This window comes from Dendropsophus ebraccatus, chromosome 14, assembly GCF_027789765.1.
Source record: "Dendropsophus ebraccatus isolate aDenEbr1 chromosome 14, aDenEbr1.pat, whole genome shotgun sequence".
In the NCBI taxonomy this organism is placed as follows: Eukaryota; Metazoa; Chordata; class Amphibia; order Anura; family Hylidae; genus Dendropsophus; species Dendropsophus ebraccatus.
In genome coordinates this window covers 54,332,417-54,350,462 of record NC_091467.1, presented here as the reverse complement: position 1 = coordinate 54,350,462, position 18,046 = coordinate 54,332,417, and the positions used below count along the sequence as shown (strand labels likewise).

General features: G+C 45.5%; 5 non-coding genes and 2 pseudogenes across 5 annotated transcripts in view; all 7 read right to left on the bottom strand.

Moving 5' to 3' along the window:
- Nucleotides 1–596: 596 nt before the first annotated feature.
- LOC138773416 (U2 spliceosomal RNA) lies at nt 597–788 on the bottom strand. The gene has a single exon (XR_011360117.1). It is a non-coding gene; the product is annotated as a U2 spliceosomal RNA (small nuclear RNA).
- Nucleotides 789–1,737: 949 nt separating this feature from the next.
- On the bottom strand, nt 1,738–1,927 carry LOC138773421 (U2 spliceosomal RNA). Its single transcript, XR_011360121.1, has one exon. It is a non-coding gene; the product is annotated as a U2 spliceosomal RNA (small nuclear RNA).
- Nucleotides 1,928–2,885: 958 nt separating this feature from the next.
- Nucleotides 2,886–3,106, bottom strand: LOC138773584 (U2 spliceosomal RNA; annotated as a pseudogene).
- A 6,180-nt stretch (nt 3,107–9,286) lies between these two features.
- Nucleotides 9,287–9,476, bottom strand: LOC138773411 (U2 spliceosomal RNA). The gene has a single exon (XR_011360112.1). It is a non-coding gene; the product is annotated as a U2 spliceosomal RNA (small nuclear RNA).
- A 951-nt stretch (nt 9,477–10,427) lies between these two features.
- Nucleotides 10,428–10,618, bottom strand: LOC138773345 (U2 spliceosomal RNA). The gene has a single exon (XR_011360050.1). It is a non-coding gene; the product is annotated as a U2 spliceosomal RNA (small nuclear RNA).
- Nucleotides 10,619–11,548: 930 nt separating this feature from the next.
- Nucleotides 11,549–11,765, bottom strand: LOC138773589 (U2 spliceosomal RNA; annotated as a pseudogene).
- A 6,151-nt stretch (nt 11,766–17,916) lies between these two features.
- LOC138773344 (U2 spliceosomal RNA) overlaps nt 17,917–18,046 on the bottom strand; it is a 191-nt gene continuing 61 nt past the window's right edge. Inside the window, exon 1 of the small nuclear RNA XR_011360049.1 lies at nt 17,917–18,046. This exon is cut by the window's right edge and continues 61 nt beyond it. This is a non-coding gene — a small nuclear RNA (U2 spliceosomal RNA).

The following is an 18,046-nucleotide window of genomic DNA, read 5'->3' as shown; positions in this document are numbered from 1 at the left end:
AGCTGGCTAGCTTATTATAGTAACCTACCTACCTACCTACCTACCCTATCTATCTATCTATCTAATACGAACTATCTATCTATCTATCTTCTTATCTAATGTATCTAATCTATCTATCAAAGAACATGGAGGGTGAATTCTCCCAGCTGGAGCCGTAGGCAGGCAGCATCAGCAGGATACATCGGCCATCGGCCACCAGGAAATCAAATCCAAAGGAAACGGTTTTAATAAACTGCACCTACCTTTCCACCTACCTGCTCGGTCGCTTGACCGGCTGCAACTGAGCTGCTTGTTGTGCTGGCAGCTGTGTATAGCAGCAAAGCCTTGATGACATCACGTCCCGCGATGACATCACCAGCACTGGCCCGGCAGCCAAGTTGTAAACAACTCGTGCCAGTTGGTTGCCATGGCAACAGAGGCCAGCAAGTCTTGGACAAACAAACTTTTCGTAGCCACACTCGGGGGCTAATTTTTCGGGGTCGGTCCACCTGCGCACAACACACTCGAGGGAGGGATGTTCTTGCAACACAGTAGTTTCAGGTGCAGCCGGCTTGTTTCCTTCTTCATTCTTTTGCTCTGTTTTTTGCAAACTCATTAGGGGGTGCACTGAACCTGGAGGCACTGCAATACCAGGTCAATGCCTGGAGAGGACAGAGCAAGCTCTTTTTCCATCTCCCTGTTCTAACAAATCCATTTAATATATGGTCCCCAGATAGGGGACGTATCAGATATTAAACTGATAAGAACAGATACTACACTTGATCTTAGCCAAAAGGCCGAGAAGCGATGGCCACAACGGTTTCCCGAAAACTCCCCTTCTCGGAACACCACGTCCTTCTTGTTAAGGCGAAGCCAGACATACATACCCTATTATGCGCTCCACCCTCTCAGATGGCGGACCGGACGTGCTTTCACACTGCATCTCCTATTGCCTAGCACTGCCTCTGTCTCCTTTCTGCTCTCAAATCTGAATAGCTCCACCCCCCAATCACACTGCGTCTGCTTCCACCTGATGGATGGCAGACATACACGTCTCTGTCTCTGTCTCCGTCTCTGTCTGGCATACATGACATGCAGCTAGCTCTTTGGCTGGCTGTCTCTGTAGCTGGCTGGCTGTCTCTGTGGCTGGCTGCCTAGCTGGCTAGCTTATTATTAGTACCTACCTACCCTACCTACTATCTATCTATCTATCTATCTATCTATCTATCTATCTATCTATCTAATCTATCCTATCTATCCTATCTATTCTATCTAATGTATCTAATCTATCTATCAAGAACATGGAGGGTGAATTCTCCCAGCTGGAGCCGTAGGCAGGCAGCATCAGCAGGATACATCGGCCGGCCACCAGGAAATCAATCCAAAGGAACGGTTTTAATAACTGCACCTACCTTTCCACCTACCTGCTCGGTCGCTTGACCGGCTGCAACTGAGCTGCTTGTTGTGCTGGCAGCTGTGTATAGCAGCAAAGCCTTGATGACATCACGTCCCGCGATGACATCACCAGCACTGGCCCGGCAGCCAAGTTGTAAACAACTCTGCAGTTGGTTGCCATGGCAACAGAGGCCAGCAAGTCTTGGACAAACAAACTTTTCGTAGCCACACTCGGGCTAATTTTTCGGGGTCGGTCCACCTGCGCACAACACACTCGAGGGATGTTTCTTGCAAAACAGTAGTTTCAGGTGCAGCCGGCTGTTTCCTTCTTCATTCTTTTGCTCTGTTTTTTGCAAACTCATTAGGGGGTGCACTGAACCTGGAGGCACTGCAATACCAGGTCAATGCCTGGAGAGGACAGAGCAAGCTCTTTTTCCATCTCCCTGTTCTAAAATCCATTTAATATATGGTCCCAGATAGGGGACGTATCAGATATTAAACTGATAAGAACAGATACTACAACTTGATCTTAGCCAAAAGGCCGAGAAGCGATGGGCCACAACGGTTTTCCCGAAAACTCCCCTTCTCGGACACCACGTCCTTCTTGTTAAGGCGAAGCCAGACATACATACCCTATTATGCGCTCCACCCTCTCAGATGGCGGACCGGACGTGCTTTCACACTGCATCTCCATTGCTAGCACTGCCTCTGTCTTCCTTTCTGCTCTCAAATCTGAATAGCTCCACCCCCCAATCAACACTGCGTCTGCTTCCACCTGATGGATGGCAGACATACACGTCTCTGTCTCTGTCTCCGTTCTCTGTCTGGCATACATGACATGCAGCTAGCTCTTTGGCTGGCTGTCTCTGTAGCTGGCTGGCTGTCTCTGTGGCTGGCTGCCTAGCTGGCTAGCTTATTATTAGTACCTACCTACCTACCTACCTATCTATCTATCTATCTATCTATCTATCTATCTATCTACTCTATCTATCTAATCTATCCTATCTATCCTATCTATTCTATCTAATGTATCTAATCTATCTATCAAAGACCATGGAGGGTGAATTCTCCCAGCTGGAGCCGTAGGCAGGCAGCATCAGCAGGATACATCGGCCGGCCACCAGGAAATCAAATCCAAAGGAAACGGTTTATTAAACTGCACCTACCTTTCCACCTACCGCTCGTCGCTTGACCGGCTGCAACTGAGCTGCTTGTTGTGCTGGCAGCTGTGTATAGCAGCAAAGCCTTGATGACATCACGTCCCGCGATGACATCACCAGCACTGGCCCGGCAGCCAAGTTGTAAACAACTCTGCCAGTTGGTTGCCATGGCAACAGAGGCCAGCAAGTCTTGGACAAACAACTTTTCGTAGCCACACTCGGGCTAATTTTTCGGGGTCGGTCCACCTGCGCACAACACACTCGAGGGATGTTTCTTGCAAAACAGTAGTTTCAGGTGCAGCCGGCTTGTTTCCTTCTTCATTCTTTTGCTCTGTTTTTTGCAAACTCATTAGGGGGTGCACTGAACCTGGAGGCACTGCAATACCAGGTCAATGCCTGGAGAGGACAGAGCAAGCTCTTTTTCCATCTCCCTGTTCTAAAAATCCATTTAATATATGGTCCCCAGATAGGGGACGTATCAGATATTAAACTGATAAGAACAGATTTTTTTTTTTTTTTAAGTTGGCTACCCCTTAAGATGGGGGCCTTCTTTATTTAGGTCAACAAGATATTACAAAACAAAATATTTTACAAGGATAAAAAAGCATAAATACAATTTTCTCAATAAAATACAATTTTTCCAATAAAATACATTGTTTTGCATAAAATCACATCATTCACGTTAAAAGGGACTTGGTGGACTTATATAATAGCGCTCCATTCACTTAAAAACCATTTTCTCGCTAAAACAGGGAAATGTTTTCTGTCCAGTAAAAAATAGTAATACATTTCATTAAAACAGATGGCTAAAATGTCCTTCACAGATAAAATCTCATGTTTATATAATAAAATGTTCCTGGCCTTCCACAGAGCTGCCTTCACACAGTTTATAGTCTTCCATGCCATGATTTCTTGAGTCCTTGTTGGGCATTCCAAGCAACCATAAAAGACAGCAGCGTGATTCAGTTCTTTTATTTCAGTAATTCTTTTTATCAGAGGGGATATTTTAGTCCATACGTGTTGCGTGTAAAAACAAGTCCAAAACAGATGGTGCACGGTCTCTGCTTCCTGGCAGCCTCCCCTCGGACAGATCGCTGAGTTGGTTAAACCTCTTCGGTGCTGGAATGCCCGGCATGGAAGACACTCGTGGATGCAGCTCCAGGCCAGGTCCTTCTGTGGATTAAAAATATAATTAGCATTGGCCATTTCCCATATTTTCTTACATTTTTCTTCATTAAAATTTTTAATAGGAGCAATAAAACCACTTTCCTTTACAGTTTTTAAATCTTCTTACTATTTGACAAGTTTTGAGCGCTTTTCCCTTTAAAACCATAAAAACTAACTGTTGTCTCTAAAACCTTATAATGTTTGGGTAGATTAAAAGCGTATGGGGAAGTTAAAATGGTGGAAAACCACCCGTTTCTCCTCATAAAATACCCAGTGTTAAAACGAACAAAATAAGACCAGTAGTTTTCTTTGGACAGGGAGTTAAGACACATACTAAAAAACTTGATTAAAAGGAAGGCTTTAAAATCAGGAAAGTCCTTACCACCCATCTTCTTTGGTTTACTTACAATCTCTCTTTTTAATTTTTCCATCCTAGAGCTCCATAAAAAAGTAAAACAGGCTTTGGTTATTTTTTTAAGAACAACTTCTGGAGGGGGAAACACCATACTTAAATATAATAAAATAGGTAAAATCACCATCTTGGTAATTAAAACCCTCCCCTCCATTGTCAGTTTTCTCATGTTCCACATACATAGCTTCTGGTTTACTTTTTGTGCCACCAAGTCCCAACTACTAAAACCATTGTTTGACTCATTAAAGGAGACACCTAAAATCTGTACAGATTCGGACACCGGAACAGGAATGTCAATTAAAACCATTCCATTTATGTTTAAAATACTGCTTTTGTTAAAATTGACTTTAAAACCGGAGGCACAAGAAAAATACTGGATCTGTTTCAAGGTTTTTTGAAGCGATGGGGTGTCCCTGCAAAGCACCGTGACATCGTCCATGTACCCCACTGCCTTAGCCTCGAGCCCCCCCCTCCCGGCAGGGGGACTCCGTGTATCTGTTTGTCCTTTCGTATGGCACACATTAGAGGCTCTAGGGCACAAATAAAAAGCAGTGGGGACAAGGGACACCCCTGCTTCACTCCGGATTTTAAAAAAATGTTCCGTGTCTTAAAACCATTTACTAAAACTTTACTTGTACAGTCTTGATAAAATGCTTTAAGAGACAATAAAAAACCCTCGGGTATACCCATTTTCTCTAAAACCTTAAAAAGATAAAAATGCGATACCCTGTCGAATGCCTTCTCAAAGTCTATCGATAAAACGGCAAGTTGTCCTTTCCTTGACTGGGTATCGCTTATCACATCCTTAATAAGGTTGAGATTGTCCCAGATGCTTCTCCCGGGTACCCCACAGACCTGATTGGAATGCACTATCTTGTCGATCATGGCCTTCAGACGGTTTGCACATAATTTGGCCATGATCTTATAATCACAATTCAGAAGGGTGATTGGTCTCCAATTCCTCAGACTCGACCTGTCTCCCTTCTTGAAGAGGAGGGAGACATCACCCTTCTTCCACGACCCCGGGAGAGCTTTGGACTTAAAAACTTCTGTTAAAAGATTAAAAAGGTCATCCTTTAAAATCCCATAAAAAGTCACATAAAATTCTATGGGTATACCGTCGGGGCCAGGTACCTTACCTGTCTTAAAACTTTTAACCGTCTCTAAAACCTCCTGCTCCGTGATATCCTGTAATAAAAAAGACTGGGAGACAGGGTCTAAAACATTGGTGATCTCCTTCAATGAGTCATTTAAAAAACATTCATCAATGTTTTTTGTATTAAAAAGATCCGCATAAAAGTCATACACTTTTTTTAAAATCCCCTGTACATCGTTTTCACCATCAATGTTATCAATTAAAACTTTCTTTTCCGTGATTTTCTTAAAAAAGTACCTGGAGCAGGTCTCGTTCTCTTCTAGGTGTTTTATTTTTGAACGGAATATTAACTCTTTCCCTTTCTGCTCCAGGCACTGAGAGATCTCTTTTCTTATGTCAATAATTTCTTTTTCTACTTCAATACCGTGATCTCTAAATTTGTACAGGGTTTGCAGACGAGTATTTAAAAGGTTAAAAAAGGCACGTTTCTCCTTAGCTTTCGAAATCCCAACCTTTATAAAAAAATCTTTTATGTTTAATTTCATTTTTTCCCACCAGGCACTGATGGGAATGTTGGGATTTCTTACTCGCCTGCAATCCTTATAAAAAGTGATAAAATCAGATAAAACCTGCGGATCTTCTAAAAGGGACACGTTTAATTTCCAGGCATTCTTACCAGTTCTCCTGTTAAAATCGCTTTTCGCTTTAAAAAACAATAGTTTGTGATCTGAAAAGATATTCGTAAAAAGATCACATTTAAAAGGCAGTACTTGATAAGAGCAGAAAATAAAATCAATTCTAGATTTACAGTTAGCGTTACCCCATGTAACGCCGGCTTCCTCTGGTACATTCGTATTACATTTCTTAAAAACATCAGTGAGTTTAAAATCTAAAACAATATTTTTAAGCATAGAAGACGTCTTATCATAGTTTCTACTCACTGATGTTGAAAGCCGGCGTTCCCCCTTTAAAATACAGTTAAAATCACCTGCTAAAACAAGAGGGTCAGAATCATTAATAAAAAGAGGTAAAACTTCTAGCATCCTAGCTCTTTCGTTTTTATCCGGAGAACCATAAAAATTTAAAAACTGCCATTTAATACCATTGATAAAAGCTTTTACAAGTAAAATTCTGCCTGGTAAAATTTCATTAAAAGTATCAATTAAAACGTTCCCTTTAAAAAGTATGGCGACCCCTGCTGATCTGGATTCGTTAGATCCAGACCAGATTGACGGACCGTGCACCCAGTCGTCTTCATATTTCTTATACGTCAAGCAATGCGGGATGCTGCACTCCTGCAGGAAGAAGACGGAAGCAGCCAAAAACCGTCAAGTAATTAAAAAGGGCAACCCTTCTCACCTTCGACTGTACGCTCCTTACATTAGGGAGAGACCGGACAACTCAGCCATTGGAGAGAGTAAAAGATGACAATCCTCGTGGCTGAACTTACAACTCTCCGGCTACCCCAGAGACCCCACTCGAACTCTCATATCCCCCCACATCCGACTCAACTGTACACATGGAGGATGCCGGGGATGAACTTCCATCGCTCAAGTGACCCCCGACAGCACAGTAGGGACCAGAGTGTCACCCAAACTGAACACACAGGCAGTACCGCTTGCTGGGCTCCCGACTCAATCCCTTCCACCATTCCCTCTGCAGAGGTAGGATGTTCGCTCAGAATGGTTTCTGGGATCTCAGAGATGGTGACCCCTGAAACCCCTCCTGGCAGAGAGGGGGCGGGGTACCCCGGGAAGGGGCCTTTGGAGGAGCGTCACGTGGTTTCCCCACTTGCCATGAGTACTTCCATCGGCTCCTCCTGCACACCTCCGAGTAGAGCCGGGACCCGGAGCCCTTTCGCCTCTTTACTGCGGCCTCGCCCCCCGGGGTCCTCGCACTCTGGCACAGCCTCTACCGCAGGCTGTTGGGCCAGAGAGCCGTCGCCAGTCGGCACACCTTCCCCCCCAGTCTCCTGGGGAGGGGCCTCCTTCCGGCCACCAGCTCTCCTTTTCCCCATCCTCTGTGCTTTTGGGTCTTCTGATGGTCTCTCAAGGGGGGTCACGGATACGTCCATCCCATCTCCTTTTTCAGCTCTTGTGGGGGGACACTCTGGGTCTCCGGTTGCCTAGGCTGGTGTCCCGGTCTGGTTTGGGTTGCCCTGGCTGCTCCGTCTTTCTCGGTCTGTTGGGGACAATTTACGTATATGTGACCGAGATTGTGGCAAAAGTTGCACCTAGCACCCTGACGGCATTCTTGTGTCTCATGTTCGGTGCTGCCACATTTCTTACATGTGCTGTCACAATTTCTCTTGTGTGCCCATATTTGTGACATGCCCTGCAGAAGTCAGGCATTCCCGCAAAGTAGAGGTCGCCACACATGTTATTTAATTTAAAACGTGCTGGTGGTAATTCACTCCCCCTACGAAGTTGGGGTCATTAATGCACGTAACTAAAAACCGCCATTTTGAGGTCCAAATGCCAAACTCGTTCATAATCTTCCCCTGACACTTCACGCTTTTAAAGTAGGCTGCCAGGAAGGCTTCCACGTCTTTTAGACTAGCGAAAGGGGAATACATCTTAATCACCACGAGTTTGGTAATGTCGAGGACGTGCTCAATGATCCGGACCCCCTCAAGCTTCGGATGTTCCTTCTCGGGAATACTTAAAACAAAGTCACGAAAAATTCCCGTTTCAGTAAATGATACGTCGTAAATCCTCCGCTTGGGGTAATCCTGGATCGCCAAAATCTCTCGTTTCTGGATGTTAAAAACACCCATGAGCACGTCCTCTACCACGAATTTGAGACCTCGAGTATCTGCCGTATCGCCTGTGAGAATGACACGCACAGTATTCTTTATCCGGGCATAGGCCGGTACTGAACCAGGATCCGCATCCATGGTTCAAAAATTGCTCCGCTCCGCTCCGCTCCGCTCCGCTCCGTTCCGCCCTCCCTTGATCCGAAGATCGCAGGAGGCGATCGCAACCCGTTGTCTGGGGACTAAGCCGCCTGCCTATAGCAGCAAGGAGACAATCCTCCAAGGCCGACAGGACGGGTACCCCAGACACCTTCCGACCAGATCTCCTGTAGAAACTACACTTGATCTTAGCCAAAAGGCCGAGAAGCGATGGCCACAACGGTTTCCCGAAAACTCCCCTTCTCGGACACCACGTCCTTCTTGTTAAGGCGAAGCCAGACATACATACATACCCTATTATGCGCTCCACCCTCTCAGATGGCGGACCGGACGTGCTTTCACACTGCATCTCCTATTGCCTAGCACTGCCTCTGTCTTCCTTTCTGCTCTCAAATCTGAATAGCTCCACCCCCCAATCACACTGCGTCTGCTTCCACCTGATGGATGGCAGACATACACGTCTCTGTCTCTGTCTCCGTCTCTGTCTGGCATACATGACATGCAGCTAGCTCTTTGGCTGGCTGTCTCTGTAGCTGGCTGGCTGTCTCTGTGGCTGGCTGCCTAGCTGGCTAGCTTATTATTAGTACCTACCTACCTACCTACCTACCTACCTATCTATCTATCTATCTATCTATCTATCTATCTATCTATCTATCTATCCTATCTATCTATCTAATGTATCTAATCTATCTATCAAAGAACATGGAGGGTGAATTCTCCCAGCTGGAGCCGTAGGCAGGCAGCATCAGCAGGATACATCGGCCGGCCACCAGGAAATCAATCCAAAGGAAACGGTTTAATAAACTGCACCTACCTTTCCACCTACCTGCTCGGTCGCTTGACCGGCTGCAACTGAGCTGCTTGTTGTGCTGGCAGCTGTGTATAGCAGCAAAGCCTTGATGACATCACGTCCCGCGATGACATCACCAGCACTGGCCCGGCAGCCAAGTTGTAAACAACTCTGCCAGTTGGTTGCCATGGCAACAGAGGCCAGCAAGTCTTGGACAAACAAACTTTTCGTAGCCACACTCGGGCTAATTTTTCGGGGTCGGTCCACCTGCGCACAACACACTCGAGGGGATGTTTCTTGCAAAACAGTAGTTTCAGGTGCAGCCGGCTTGTTTCCTTCTTCATTCTTTTGCTCTGTTTTTTGCAAACTCATTAGGGGGTGCACTGAACCTGGAGGCACTGCAATACCAGGTCAATGCCTGGAGAGGACAGAGCAAGCTCTTTTTCCATCTCCCTGTTCTAAAAATCCATTTAATATATGGTCCCCAGATAGGGGACGTATCAGATATTAAACTGATAAGAACAGATACTACACTTGATCTTAGCCAAAGGCCGAGAAGCGATGGCCACAACGGTTTCCCGAAAACTCCCCTTCTCGGACACCACGTCCTTCTTGTTAAGGCGAAGCCAGACATACATACCCTATTATGCGCTCCACCCTCTCAGATGGCGGACCGGACGTGCTTTCACACTGCATCTCCTATTGCCTAGCACTGCCTCTGTCTTCCTTTCTGCTCTCAAATCTGAATAGCTCCACCCCCCAATCACACTGCGTCTGCTTCCACCTGATGGATGGCAGACATACACGTCTCTGTCTCTGTCTCCGTCTCTGTCTGGCATACATGACATGCAGCTAGCTCTTTGGCTGGCTGTCTCTGTAGCTGGCTGGCTGTCTCTGTGGCTGGCTGCCTAGCTGGCTAGCTTATTATTAGTACCTACCTACCTACCTACCTACCTATCTATCTATCTATCTATCTATCTATCTATCTATCTATCTAATCTATCCTATCCTATCTATTCTATCTAATGTATCTAATCTATCTATCAAAGAACATGGAGGGTGAATTCTCCCAGCTGGAGCCGTAGGCAGGCAGCATCAGCAGGATACATCGGCCGGCCACCAGGAAATCAAATCCAAAGGAAACGGTTTAATAAACTGCACCTACCTTTCCACCTACCTGCTCGGTCGCTTGACCGGCTGCAACTGAGCTGCTTGTTGTGCTGGCAGCTGTGTATAGCAGCAAAGCCTTGATGACATCACGTCCCGCGATGACATCACCAGCACTGGCCCGGCAGCCAAGTTGTAAACAACTCTGCAGTTGGTTGCCATGGCAACAGAGGCCAGCAAGTCTTGGACAAACAAACTTTTCGTAGCCACACTCGGGCTAATTTTTCGGGGTCGGTCCACCTGCGCACAACACACTCGAGGAGGATGTTTCTTGCAACACAGTAGTTTCAGGTGCAGCCGGCTTGTTTCCTTCTTCATTCTTTTGCTCTGTTTTTTGCAAACTCATTAGGGGGTGCACTGAACCTGGAGGCACTGCAATACCAGGTCAATGCCTGGAGAGGACAGAGCAAGCTCTTTTTCCATCTCCCTGTTCTAAAAATCCATTTAATATATGGTCCCCAGATAGGGGACGTATCAGATATTAAACTGATAAGAACAGATACTACACTTGATCTTAGCCAAAAGGCCGAGAAGCGATGGCCACAACGGTTTCCCGAAAACTCCCCTTCTCGGACACCACGTCCTTCTTGTTAAGGCGAAGCCAGACATACATACATACCCTATTATGCGCTCCACCCTCTCAGATGGCGGGACCGGACGTGCTTTCACACTGCATCTCCTATTGCCTAGCACTGCCTCTGTCTTCCTTTCTGCTCTCAAATCTGAATAGCTCCACCCCCCAATCACACTGCGTCTGCTTCCACCTGATGGATGGCAGACATACACGTCTCTGTCTCTGTCTCCGTCTCTGTCTGGCATACATGACATGCAGCTAGCTCTTTGGCTGGCTGTCTCTGTAGCTGGCTGGCTGTCTCTGTGGCTGGCTGCCTAGCTGGCTAGCTTATTATTAGTACCTACCTACCTACCTACCTACCTACCTATCTATCTATCTATCTATCTATCTATCTTATCTAATGTATCTAATCTATCTATCAAAGAACATGGAGGGTGAATTCTCCCAGCTGGAGCCGTAGGCAGGCAGCATCAGCAGGATACATCGGCCATCGGCCACCAGGAAATACAAAGGAAACGGTTTAATAAACGGCACCTACCTTTCCACCTACCTGCTCGGTCGCTTGACCGGCTGCAACTGAGCTGCTTGTTGTGCTGGCAGCTGTGTATAGCAGCAAAGCCTTGATGACATCACGTCCCGCGATGACATCACCAGCACTGGCCCGGCAGCCAAGTTGTAAACAAGTCTGGCAGTTGGTTGCCATGGCAACAGAGGCCAGCAAGTCTTGGACAAACAAACTTTTCGTAGCCACACTCGGGGGCTAATTTTTCGGGGTCGGTCCACCTGCGCACAACACACTCGAGGGAGGGATGTTTCTTGCAACACAGTAGTTTCAGGTGCAGCCGGCTTGTTTCCTTCTTCATTCTTTTGCTCTGTTTTTTGCAAAACTCATTAGGGGGTTGCACTGAACCTGGAGGCACTGCAATACCAGGTCAATGCCTGGAGAGGACAGAGCAAGCTCTTTTTCCATCTCCCTGTTCTAAAAATCCATTTAATATATGGTCCCCAGATAGGGGACGTATCAGATATTAAACTGATAAGAACAGATTTTTTTTTTTAAGTTGGCTACCCCTTAAGATGGGGGCCTTCTTTATTTAGGTCAACAAGATATTACAAAACAAAATATTTTACAAGGATAAAAAAGCATAAATACAATTTTCTCAATAAAATACAATTTTTCCAATAAAATACATTGTTTGCATAAAATCACATCATTCACGTTAAAAGGGACTTGGTGGACTTATATAATAGCGCTCCATTCACTTAAAAACCATTTTCTCGCTAAAACAGGGAAATGTTTTCTGTCCAGTAAAAAATAGTAATACATTTCATTAAAACAGATGGCTAAAATGTCCTTCACAGATAAAATCTCATGTTTATATAATAAAATGTTCCTGGCCTTCACAGAGCTGCCTTCACACAGTTTATAGTCTTCCATGCCATGATTTCTTGAGTCCTTGTTGGGCATTCCAAGCAACCATAAAAGACAGCAGCGTGATTCAGTTCTTTTATTTCAGTAATTCTTTTTATCAGAGGGGATATTTTAGTCCATACGTGTTGCGTGTAAAAACAAGTCCAAAACAGATGGTGCACGGTCTCTGCTTCCTGGCAGCCTCCCCTCGGACAGATCGCTGAGTTGGTTAACCTCTTCGGTGCTGGAATGCCCGGCATGGAAGACACTCGTGGATGCAGCTCCAGGCCAGGTCCTTCTGTGGATTAAAAATATAATTAGCATTGGCCATTTCCCATATTTTCTTACATTTTTCTTCATTAAAATTTTTAATAGGAGCAATAAAACCACTTTCCTTTACAGTTTTTAAAATCTTCTTACTATTTGACAAGTTTTGAGCGCTTTTCCCTTTAAAACCATAAAAACTAACTGTTGTCTCTAAAACCTTATAATGTTTGGGTAGATTAAAAGCGTATGGGGAAGTTAAAATGGTGGAAAACCACCCGTTTCTCCTCATAAAATACCCAGTGTTAAAACGAACAAAATAAGACCAGTAGTTTTCTTTGGACAGGGAGTTAAGACACATACTAAAAACTTGATTAAAGAGGAAGGCTTTAAAATCAGGAAAGTCCTTACCACCCATCTTCTTTGGTTTACTTACAATCTCTCTTTTTAATTTTTCCATCCTAGAGCTCCATAAAAAAGTAAAACAGGCTTTGGTTATTTTTTTAAGAACAACTTCTGGAGGGGGAAACACCATACTTAAATATAATAAAATAGGTAAATCACCATCTTGGTAATTAAAACCCTCCCCTCCATTGTCAGTTTTCTCATGTTCCACATACATAGCTTCTGGTTTACTTTTGTGCCACCAAGTCCCAACTACTAAAACCATTGTTTGACTCATTAAAGGAGACACCTAAAATCTGTACAGATTCGGACACCGGAACAGGAATGTCAATTAAAACCATTCCATTTATGTTAAAATACTGCTTTTGTTAAAATTGACTTTAAAACCGGAGGCACAAGAAAAATACTGGATCTGTTTCAAGGTTTTTTGAAGCTATGGGGTGTCCCTGCAAAGCACCGTGACATCGTCCATGTACCCCACTGCCTTAGCCTCGAGCCCCCCCCCTCCCGGCAGGGGGACTCCGTGTATCTGTTTGTCCTTTCGTATGGCACACATTAGAGGCTCTAGGGCACAAATAAAAAGCAGTGGGGACAAGGGACACCCCTGCTTCACTCCGGATTTTAAAAAAATGTTCCGTGTCTTAAAACCATTTACTAAAACTTTACTTGTACAGTCTTGATAAAATGCTTTAAGAGACAATAAAAAACCCTCGGGTATACCCATTTTCTCTAAAACCTTAAAAAGATAAAAATGCGATACCCTGTCGAATGCCTTCTCAAAGTCTATCGATAAAACGGCAAGTTGTCCTTTCCTTGACTGGGTATCGCTTATCACATCCTTAATAAGGTTGAGATTGTCCCAGATGCTTCTCCCGGGTACCCCACAGACCTGATTGGAATGCACTATCTTGTCGATCATGGCCTTCAGACGGTTTGCACATAATTTGGCCATGATCTTATAATCACAATTCAGAAGGGTGATTGGTCTCCAATTCCTCAGACTCGACCTGTCTCCCTTCTTGAAGAGGAGGGAGACATCACCCTTCTTCCACGACCCCGGGAGAGCTTGGACTTAAAAACTTCTGTTAAAAGATTAAAAAGGTCATCCTTTAAAATCCCATAAAAAGTCACATAAAATTCTATGGGTATACCGTCGGGGCCAGGTACCTTACCTGTCTTAAAACTTTTAACCGTCTCTAAAACCTCCTGCTCCGTGATATCCTGTAATAAAAAAGACTGGGAGACAGGGTCTAAAACATTGGTGATCTCCTTCAATGAGTCATTTAAAAAACATTCATCAATGTTTTTTTGTATTAAAAAGATCCGCATAAAAGTCATACACTTTTTTTAAAATCCCCTGTACATCGTTTTCACCATCAATGTTATCAATTAAAACTTTCTTTTCCGTGATTTTCTTAAAAAAGTACCTGGAGCAGGTCTCGTTCTCTTCTAGGTGTTTTATTTTTGAACGGAATATTAACTCTTTCCCTTTCTGCTCCAGGCACTGAGAGATCTCTTTTCTTATGTCAATAATTTCTTTTCTACTTCAATACCGTGATCTCTAAATTTGTACAGGGTTTGCAGACGAGTATTTAAAAGGTTAAAAAAGGCACGTTTCTCCTTAGCTTTCGAAATCCCAACCTTTATAAAAAAATCTTTTATGTTTAATTTCATTTTTTCCCACCAGGCACTGATGGGAATGTTGGGATTTCTTACTCGCCTGCAATCCTTATAAAAAGTGATAAAATCAGATAAAACCTGCGGATCTTCTAAAAGGGACACGTTTAATTTCCAGGCATTCTTACCAGTTCTCCTGTTAAAATCGCTTTTCGCTTTAAAAAACAATAGTTTGTGATCTGAAAAGATATTCGTAAAAAGATCACATTTAAAAGGCAGTACTTGATAAGAGCAGAAAATAAAATCAATTCTAGATTTACAGTTAGCGTTACCCCATGTAACGCCGGCTTCCTCTGGTACATTCGTATTACATTTCTTAAAAACATCAGTGAGTTTAAAATCTAAAACAATATTTTTAAGCATAGAAGACGTCTTATCATAGTTTCTACTCACTGATGTTGAAAGCCGGCGTTCCCCCTTTAAAATACAGTTAAAATCACCTGCTAAAACAAGAGGGTCAGAATCATTAATAAAAAGAGGTAAACTTCTAGCATCCTAGCTCTTTCGTTTTTATCCGGAGAACCATAAAAATTTAAAACTGCCATTTAATACCATTGATAAAAGCTTTTACAAGTAAAATTCTGCTGGTAAAATTTCATTAAAAGTATCAATTAAAACGTTCCCTTTAAAAGTATGGCGACCCCTGCTGATCTGGATTCGTTAGATCCAGACCAGATTGACGGACCGTGCACCCAGTCGTCTTCATATTTCTTATACGTCAAGCAATGCGGGATGCTGCACTCCTGCAGGAAGAAGACGGAAGCAGCAAAAACCGTCAAGTAATTAAAAAGGGCAACCCTTCTCACCTTCGACTGTACGCTCCTTACATTAAGGGAGAGACCGGACAACTCAGCCATTGGAGAGAGTAAAGATGACAATCCCGTGGCTGAACTTACAACTCTCCGGCTACCCCAGAGACCCCCACTCGAACTCTCATATCCCCCCACATCCGACTCAACTGTACACATGGAGGATGCCGGGGATGAACTTCCATCGCTCAAGTGACCCCCCGACAGCACAGTAGGGACCAGAGTGTCACCCCAAACTGAACACACAGGCAGTACCGCTTGCTGGGCTCCCGACTCAATCCCTTCCACCATTCCCTCTGCAGAGGTAGGATGTTCGCTCAGAATGGTTTCTGGGATCTCAGAGATGGTGACCCCTGAAACCCCCTCCTGGCAGAGAGGGGGCGGGGTACCCCGGGAAGGGGCCTTTGGAGGAGCGTCACGTGGTTTCCCCACTGCCATGAGTACTTCCATCGGCTTCCTCCTGCACCACCTCCGAGTAGAGCCGGGACCCGGAGCCCTTTCGCCTCTTTACTGCGGCCTCGCCCCCGGGGTCCTCGCACTCTGGCACAGCCTCTACCGCAGGCTGTTGGGCCAGAGAGCCGGCGCCAGTCGGCACACCTTCCCCCCCAGTCTCCTGGGGAGGGGCCTCCTTCCGGCCACCAGCTCTCCTTTTCCCCATCCTCTGTGCTTTTGGGTCTTCTGATGGTCTCTCAAGGGGGGTCACGGATACGTCCATCCCATCTCCTTTTTCCAGCTCTTGTGGGGGGACACTCTGGGTCTCCGGTTGCCTAGGCTGGTGTCCCGGTCTGGGTTTGGGTTGCCCTGGCTGCTCCGTCTTTCTCGGTCTGTGGGGACAATTTACGTATATGTGACCGAGATTGTGGCAAAAGTTGCACCTAGCACCCTGACGGCATTCTTGTGTCTCATGTTCGGTGCTGCCACATTTCTTACATGTGCTGTCACAATTTTCTCTTGTGTGCCCATATTTGTGACATGCCCTGCAGAAGTCAGGCATTCCCGCAAAGTAGAGGTCGCCACACATGTTATTTAATTTAAAACGTGCTGGTGGTAATTTCACTCCCCCTACGAAGTTGGGTCATTAATGCACGTAACTAAAAACCGCCATTTTGAGGTCCAAATGCCAAACTCGTTCATAATCTTCCCCTGACACTTCACGCTTTTAAAGTAGGCTGCCAGGAAGGCTTCCACGTCTTTTAGACTAGCGAAAGGGGAATACATCTTAATCACCACGAGTTTGGTAATGTCCGAGGACGTGCTCAATGATCCGGACCCCCTCAAGCTTCGGATGTTCCTTCTCGGGAATACTTAAAACAAAGTCACGAAAAATTCCCGTTTCAGTAAATGATACGTCGTAAATCCTCCGCTTGGGGTAATCCTGGATCGCCAAAATCTCTCGTTTCTGGATGTTAAAAACACCCATGAGCACGTCCTCTACCACGAATTTGAGACCTCGAGTATCTGCCGTATCGCCTGTGAGAATGACACGCACAGTATTCTTTATCCGGGCATAGGCCGGTACTGAACCAGGATCCGCATCCATGGTTCAAAAATTGCTCCGCTCCGCTCCGCTCCGCTCCGCTCCGTTCCGCCCTCCCTTGATCCGAAGATCGCAGGAGGCGATCGCAACCCGTTGTCTGGGGACTAAGCCGCCTGCCTATAGCAGCAAGGAGACAATCCTCCAAGGCCGACAGGACGGGTACCCAGACACCTTCTGACCAGATCTCCTGTAGAAACTACACTTGATCTTAGCCAAAAGGCCGAGAAGCGATGGCCACAACGGTTTCCCGAAAACTCCCCTTCTCGGACACCACGTCCTTCTTGTTAAGGCGAAGCCAGACATACATACATACCCTATTATGCGCTCCACCCTCTCAGATGGCGGACCGGACGTGCTTTCACACTGCATCTCCTATTGCCTAGCACTGCCTCTGTCTTCCTTTCTGCTCTCAAATCTGAATAGCTCCACCCCCCAATCACACTGCGTCTGCTTCCACCTGATGGATGGCAGACATACACGTCTCTGTCTCTGTCTCCGTCTCTGTCTGGCATACATGACATGCAGCTAGCTCTTTGGCTGGCTGTCTCTGTAGCTGGCTGGCTGTCTCTGTGGCTGGCTGCCTAGCTGGCTAGCTTATTATTAGTACCTACCTACCTACCTACCTACCTACCTATCTATCTATCTATCTATCTATCTATCTTATCTAATGTATCTAATCTATCTATCAAAGAACATGGAGGGTGAATTCTCCCAGCTGGAGCCGTAGGCAGGCAGCATCAGCAGGATACATCGGCCATCGGCCACCAGGAAATACAAAGGAAACGGTTTAATAAACGGCACCTACCTTTCCACCTACCTGCTCGGTCGCTTGACCGGCTGCAACTGAGCTGCTTGTTGTGCTGGCAGCTGTGTATAGCAGCAAAGCCTTGATGACATCACGTCCCGCGATGACATCACCAGCACTGGCCCGGCAGCCAAGTTGTAAACAAGTCTGGCAGTTGGTTGCCATGGCAACAGAGGCCAGCAAGTCTTGGACAAACAAACTTTTCGTAGCCACACTCGGGGGCTAATTTTTCGGGGTCGGTCCACCTGCGCACAACACACTCGAGGGAGGGATGTTTCTTGCAACACAGTAGTTTCAGGTGCAGCCGGCTTGTTTCCTTCTTCATTCTTTTGCTCTGTTTTTTGCAAACTCATTAGGGGGTGCACTGAACCTGGAGGCACTGCAATACCAGGTCAATGCCTGGAGAGGACAGAGCAAGCTCTTTTTCCATCTCCCTGTTCTAAAAATCCATTTAATATATGGTCCCCAGATAGGGGACGTATCA